Source organism: Pinus tabuliformis, chromosome 1_2, assembly GCF_031772625.1.
Source record: "Pinus tabuliformis cultivar Carrire ecotype Pingquan chromosome 1_2, CPIR1, whole genome shotgun sequence".
Lineage (NCBI taxonomy): Eukaryota > Viridiplantae > Streptophyta > Pinopsida > Pinales > Pinaceae > Pinus > Pinus tabuliformis.
In genome coordinates this window covers 1205244995-1205252815 of record NC_142298.1, presented here as the reverse complement: position 1 = coordinate 1205252815, position 7821 = coordinate 1205244995, and the positions used below count along the sequence as shown (strand labels likewise).

General features: G+C 34.1%; 1 pseudogene; it reads right to left on the bottom strand.

Moving 5' to 3' along the window:
- Positions 1 to 4974: 4974 nt before the first annotated feature.
- LOC149210582 (receptor protein kinase TMK1-like) lies at positions 4975 to 6740 on the bottom strand (annotated as a pseudogene).
- Positions 6741 to 7821: the final 1081 nt, after the last annotated feature.

Below are 7821 nucleotides of genomic sequence, written 5' to 3'. Positions count from 1 at the left end.
AATATTAATGTGCAGAAGAAATTCCTGAAGCTCTGGTATAAAAAGAAGAAAATTACATTACAGGATATTTCCATCAATAAACAGGTAAAGTCCATAGAGGTTGACGCAGAAGATGTTCCAGGGTTTGACATATTAGATGATGAGCCAGTGATGTTAGATAATCAAACACAAACAGAGGCTGAAGTAGAAAAGGTTACAGGTGTTGATACATCAGAGGAGGACTTAGTGGTTGAAGTCATATTGGAAAAGAAGACACCACAACAGGCACCACAGCAGGGTGAATTAAAGAAAAAGACACCGTCGGTTAAAACTTCAACATATCATCACCCACATCACCCCGCAAGACAACAACCAACAAGATGGCAACCAATTAGCCACAAGGACAACAACCCCCGTATGACGGATAGCGAGGAGTGACGATCCACCTACTACACACAGAAGAGCTTCCACGGTCAACTTCCATCTCAGGCGAGCGAGGCACCAGCGAGATCGAGGGTTCACCTTTCTCTTGGATGGCTAGATGCACGTGCATGGTACCAGTGGACTACTCTTTTGAGTAGATCTTATTATTTATGTTCTTCCCATGTTTCGGGGACGAAACATGCTTAGGGGGTGGAATGTTATATACCTAGGGGATAATATGGGGTACCAAGGGAGGTACCCAAGGTAATAATGTAATAATGGGATGGGCCATAGTAATAAATAAGGTGGTTAACCCATGTCATGTAAGGGACCACAAGTAGTTAATAATAATGTAATGGGCCCATGGTATTAGTTGATGGTATGAGGGAACCATGGTAATGACCCATGATATTATATGTATGAGGCCTATATAAAGACTAGAGACTCCACTTGGGAGATAGTGAAGGATTATTGTATGAACAAGCATATGGCTTGTGGAGTGCTCTCCTTCCTTAAGGAGTGAATGTATGGTGTTGCCCTACCTTAAGGGTTTGATATCAATAAAGAATCATTTCATATTATTTTTGGGTTTATTTGCATTATCTTATATTTTCATATCAGATCTATAGTATTTCCGGGTTAGATATACAACACAATCGGATCGACGCAGGTCACAGGCCTGATCCCCAAACCTCGCGACTTCTGATTGCGACATATCGCATCAGGGTGGTGCAGTGGAGAGATAAAGCGTTGAGTGGGCATATTGCTATCGTTGATAGCGATTATGACATTGTATCGGACCCCGCTAAGGGATAACGTCGACATATGGCCCTTGCGATTGCCAATCGTCAATATAGCGATTGAATCTGAGCCGTCCGATCGGCCAGATCTCAATCTGCGACAATAGTACATATAATTGTTTAAAAGGCGGAAAAACTTTGTTTTGACATTGCCGAGAGTGCATTGGTCCCAAAAGGGAAAAAAGAATTGTTTTAAGCTTTAACAAAGGCTTTTGGGTTCCGATAGGAAAAGGGGTTAATATATTGCAGAAAAGGGAGCAAAGCGGGGTGATTGTTGGGTCATTTTTTATCCATTTGGGATTTTAAGGCTAAATGAATATGAAACACTTCCGATATAATTATGTGTGGGCATGAAGCTTTAAAGGGACATTAAGGGGAAAATGAGCCCTGATAATGTATATTGGTTGCGGCAGCCTTAGGGTTGCGTTAGTTAGGTTTGTCAATTTGGAAAAGTTGTATGAGAAAGACATTTGTAGACATGTATGTGGTATGTTTTTCATTTTCAAAAGTAGCAAGGTCAATCTTTGAAGATGAAAAGTCACGCATTAGATCCCAACTTTAATTAAAACTAACTATTACCCACACCCTAATTAAAAATTATAAAAATTATATTTGTGTTTGTTTTAATGTTTATACATTTTAATTTAAAATAAAGCTATTGTTTGGTGGTGCTATACATTATTTTATTTTATGTAAAATAGTGTACCCTACCCATTCTCTCTTTTTTTTCTTCTCACCTTCTAACTTTCATTATAGAATTTAAGGTTTATATTATAATAAATATAAAATATATTTTAAAAAAATAATTTAAAAATTATTATTCTAAATTTTATTACCGACCCTTTACCAATTTTATTATTATTGTAATAATTAGTTAATTAACATAATTTATAATTATTATTTAAGTTGTATAGCAATAATATTTTTAAATACTCTTTGGTTATTGTTTAAATATGAATCCATATGAATAAAATTTGGACAATAAAGTAACTAAAAAATATTTTTTTAATTAAATTTGATTAACACACTACCATCCTCCATTGCATGTTATTTCATGCTTCTCCTGATGCCAATAAAGATTGATTCATTGAAATTCGCTATCATAATTTTCATAGACCATCCCATATTATTTCATGCTTCTCGTGATGCTAATAAAAATTGATTCATTGAAACTCGCTATCATAATTTTCATAGACCATGTATGAGATGCTAATCCTTTTGAGCAATAAGTATTTATCTGGCCAAATATCATAATTATAAAATACAATTAAAAAATTTGAATGCATAAAGCTAACTACCTAACTACCCTATGTGGTCAAAAGGTCAAAAATATGTAAATCATGATTACAAGCTCAACTCTTTACTAAAAATTATAGTTAAAAAAAAGTAAAAGTTTCTTCTTAAAAAATATATATGTAAAGGTGCAAATTTAAAGGAGAATTGTCTACATTTATATATATTTTAGTAAATCACTGCATTAAAACACATAGTAAATCACTGCATTAAAGCAGAGTAAATCATTGCGTTAAAACTACATTTTATCCCACAAACAAGAGGACATTATGGAGTCCTATACACCAATTTGGTTTGATGTCGTGACGTTTCAATGATCTTATTATCAACCCAAATAACATATGAAACACATAGATCTTATATTCCAATTGGATTTGGTGTGTCACTGAGATTATTATCAACCCAAATATTGTAAGTATATGAAACATGTTAATCTTATATTCCAATTTGGTTTGGTATCAATGAACTCATTATCAACTTAGATATTATAATTATATGAAACAAATTTCTCATCTCACAAAAGGACCTTATAAAATCTTATATAATGCACCAATTTGCTTTGGTGTCTTGATTGCCAATAATTATATGGTTGGCATCTGACTTGCCAATTACCTTGTTATCAACCTATATATTATAATTAACTTCTATTTTGTTGGGTCTTTGTAGCAATCTTCTTATCAACCCAAATATTAAAGTAAACTCTATTTTTTTTTGGGTATGTGCAATAGTGTGGCGTTTAATAACCCTTAAACCACCCCTTTACCAAACCAAATATCATAACTATAACCTGTACTTTTTGTCTATGCAGCAATTTAGCCTGTAATCACCCCTGACAACTTTCAGGAAAATAGTTCTTGATTGAAATAAGCTTAAACAAATGAGAAACCAATAGCAAGATTGCAATGCATTCACCACTTCTGTTTATAACACATCTAAGTTTATAAAACAATAAAAACTAAAAAATGGAAATAATTCACATTCTGAAAAAATAAAGGTCTCGTCCAATTTGGGATATCCTTGTATACGACCTCAAAAGCTAATATTCGCTAATATTCATCCCTTCCAATTTCCACTCAAAGTAGAAAACAATTGAGAAACAGAAACTGATGGATGGTTTCTTTCTCAATATGAGGACTATCAATTAAACCATGGATGACACCTACTTGTAGGCACTCTTAGTGGAAATAAGATCCATTGACATCATATATTTTCAGAGATTAGCTTGATATGCTTTCACTAAATGGCTAGGAAAACATGAAGTCTAAGAAAACGTGAAGTCTAAGTAACATGTTTAGCTTTTATAAACATAGCATGAAGAACACATGAATTTCAGAGGGTTGTAAAATCACATCTGATAGGTGAATTCAACACTGTCAAGTAGAGATTGTTGTGCACGCAATCACAAGAGATAACATGAAGAATCACAAGAGATAACATTCATGCTTCTCACTGCCCTTGTATCCGTTACTACTCGATGCAGTAGGTAGTCTCAATTAAGCCATGTTCCGCATTAGGGTTTTGTGGTGCTCGTTGACCTGCTTGTCATTATGAGCTCTTTGATTTTTTTGTTTTGAAGGATGAAGGATTGCAGCCAAAATAGATCTTTTTCGAGTTGTTTTGGATAATGCATATACGACAGTCACATATATGTACAACATTATTTTGTGTGGGATAGATATGTACAACGTTATTTTGTGTGAGAGAAAGTTGTTGCAAAAGAGATGAGAGATTCAATTTTGCACTACCGAAAATATGGTCATAGGTATCTTTAATAATTTTATCCCATGTATTAACTTTGAATCACCTAAAAGCCAAAATCTAGAACTCTGGCCAATTACATATACAAATACATTGGCATAGAGTATGTATAGTTAGAAGCTTCTAAAAGAATCAAAGTTATCTAGATTAGAGACAAGGGTATAGGACTTGGTATTATGATTTATAACATGTTTTGAACTTTAGACAATAAAGGTAATCCTTCAATCAAAGGGAAGTTGACCCTTAAGAATCCAACTGAACATGAAAAATCTAAACATTGGAAAGGCTTACATGAGAAATAAACTCTACTCCTTTACAAGACTCGTAGATCAGAAATAGAACATAGATTTCATTACATAAATTTAGAAGGTAAAATACAATCATCTAAATTTTGTTTTGGTTATCAAAGCTTGTCTTTTCTGATATTGAAGTTCAAATGCAATTTGAATTTTTCTGAGGTCAACAGAAGAACTGAAAACTTAAAACCCTGTCACATAAATAGGTGCATCCTATCAATATATTACAATAAAAAATCCGAACTATAGTAGTTTTTGAAGGTTTTCCTATAAAAATGAAACCCTTCTTGGTTTAAATGGAGCAAACTCATATTACAAATAGAGTAGACTAGTAGGAATGCGTGTTCTAGGCGTAGTTTCTTGGAGAGGTTTGGAGATGTACATCTCATTCATTTTTGGTTTATTACTGAAATTGCAGTACAATACTAATGAGTGAATGCATAAATGATTGTCGAGATATACATATCCAAGGGTGTTGAAACAAGACCAACCAAAGTTAGTGTTTCCCTCACAGTGGAGCTTACCCCACATAACATAATGCCCAATTTTATTTGTATCACATTCACCATAGACACCATCAACAATATGCATCCCATTACATATCCAAATTCCAAGGCAAGCTTTCTAAGCCTCAACAACTTGTTGTTGATGTGACCCTTGACTGCCTAATGAAGCTCTTTGTTGTTGCTTATTATGATTTCTAATGTTAAGAAAATGTGCAATCAAACTGGAGAATAATAATGCACTGAATGAGGCCACCTCAAATATCAAAAGGTTCTTAACAATGTCCTCACCTGCATCACAAGTGCCACTGTCTTCTAAGCTCCTCTACCCAGGGGTTATTAATGACAACCCAACGTATACTGCAACTGTGAACAATGAGTTCACATTCCCTAGATCGCCCAAGGCTGTAACATGGACACTTGTTGTGCCTTTGCTCATAATCATGTCAATCTTGTCTATACGCCCCTCAAAACTACACGCTCACATGGAAAACTCGTCATATTGATCATGGCCTAAAGATGTTAAAATCCGAGAATAGAAACACATCCACATAGAAATGTATTGTATTGATGAAAAAAATGATGCCTTAAAGATCTTGAAAACTAGTATCCCACATAAATATGACAAATTTGCGGTACCCCATAAAATACAACGAATTTACGAATGAAAATTACTGCCAATATTTTTGGAAAAACCAAAAGTTGGACTACCAAAAACCTCCACAAAAATATCTCATGTGTACTACAAATATATTTTAAAAGCCCCAAAAGAAGATTTAAGCAACATCCCCATACAAATAACTCGTTCAAATAAACATATTGTTGTAAAGCCTTTAAAATCTTAGAAAATGGAGAACATGAAAAATATACAAAATATGACCCAACTATCAAATATTACAAATTTAATTGAAAATAATGTAAGAAACACCTCACTCGAGGATATTTGTATCATGACACCATTATTAGGAATTTTGAAATTGCATACAAAAACTGAAGTTCTTACTGCTTGATTTTACTTAAAAGGAGAGTTATTTTGATCTCACCCTTTGAATACTGCATAAACCTTTTTTGAAACTAAAGCAACAAAGTACTATTGAAATCAATTTGTACTTTTCCCAGTAAAAAAAATGGTGATTGAGAGGGCCTTGAGGCATGTATTCATAAACCAAAAACATTTCAGGTCCCTCGATGCAGTACCTAAGAAATGCAACAAGGTGTTTATGACGAACCTTTGTAAGAACATCAATCTCTGGTTGGAATTCATACAATCCCTTACTACTCATAACAACGACCTCCATTCTCTTCCCAACAATCTTAGTGCCGTCATGTAGTTCACCTTTGTAGACCACACCAAATCCCCTACGACCCAAAACATTTTCCTTACTAAAATAATTCGTAACATTACGAAGAACTTGGTTTGAGATGATCATGTTACCAGCCTCCACCACATGTACATCACTCGACCCACTACTCGTCTTGCTTTGTGTATCTCTAGTTGTGGTCACAACATTTTGTTCCCCTGAAGTGACCTTTTGCAACTCGGACTCTGAAGAAGAATTATGGGAATGAAAAACTACAGTATTGGGGCTCTGCACATGGCCTGATCTCGGTAATCCTTTCTTGTAGAAATAGAATGCCAAGCCAACGAATTCACTTAATCTAGCAAACCCACCTAGAACAACAGCCATTATAACACCCAATGAGGAAGATGATCGATTCTTGTCCTTCCTACCACCCAAAACAACCCCAGGGCTATGTCTTGTTGTAGGTGCTACAGGGTTCATAGTTGATGAAGTCGGTGATTCATTAGGAGTCTGAGGACACGATCTAGGGGAGGGTGTTTATGGCAGATTTTTCCCAATCTGCAGATTCCCATGAACGTTCAAAATAACACAATAATACTAGGCAGTTTTTGTATCACCCTTTCGGTTCCTCCCATTGTTTATTAAGGTCTCCCCACTGTAATTTATCTAAAGGGATTCATTATCCCAGAAAGCGACAACAAGATAGGGTTAAAGGAAGTACGGATTTGGTGAACAATTGGGCAATGTGGGTTTTTAACTATGCTCAGATTGTGCTTGCATCACTCTACAAACCTTTGAAGGTCCTTGTTTTGTTATAGTAATCACAACCACCTTTTTGCATAAAATTAAGTGAAATGGCTATTTGTTTTGAAGTATACTTTATTAGTTTTCCATTCATTGTCAATAACCATGCAATGCTTCAAGCTAATGGCGGATATAGTTGATAAATAATGTCTCTGATCATGTTAAGTTTTAGTATCGTACAATCAAAGTTGTAATTTTGAGGTTTTTGTGTACTCTTGGTTGAGGCATTGGCCTCGTCAGTGAGTCCTATGGTTAAATGGACACCAACTGTTATCAATGTAATACTTTCTCATATTAATAGAAATTATTATTAATTAAAAACATTATAAAACATCAACAATGTTTCTCTCATTGTACTAGCTCGTCTATTGTTAATATCACAATCTAGAACGAAGATGTGGTAAAAATATTTCACCTTCAATCTTAGTCATTAAAAAAAACAATCTATAAAGTTTAAAGAGAAATTTAAAAAATGAAAAAACCCCCCAAAAAAAAACAATCAACTTATATTTTGATAGAAAATAAATAATTTTAAAAATATTTCAAAATGGACTTAAATAAACTAATTAAAAAGCATGTTAACTAATTTAAATGTATAATTCTTATACATGTTTAAAATATTTCAAAACATATGAACGCGAGTGGTGACTGCGGGGGAAGC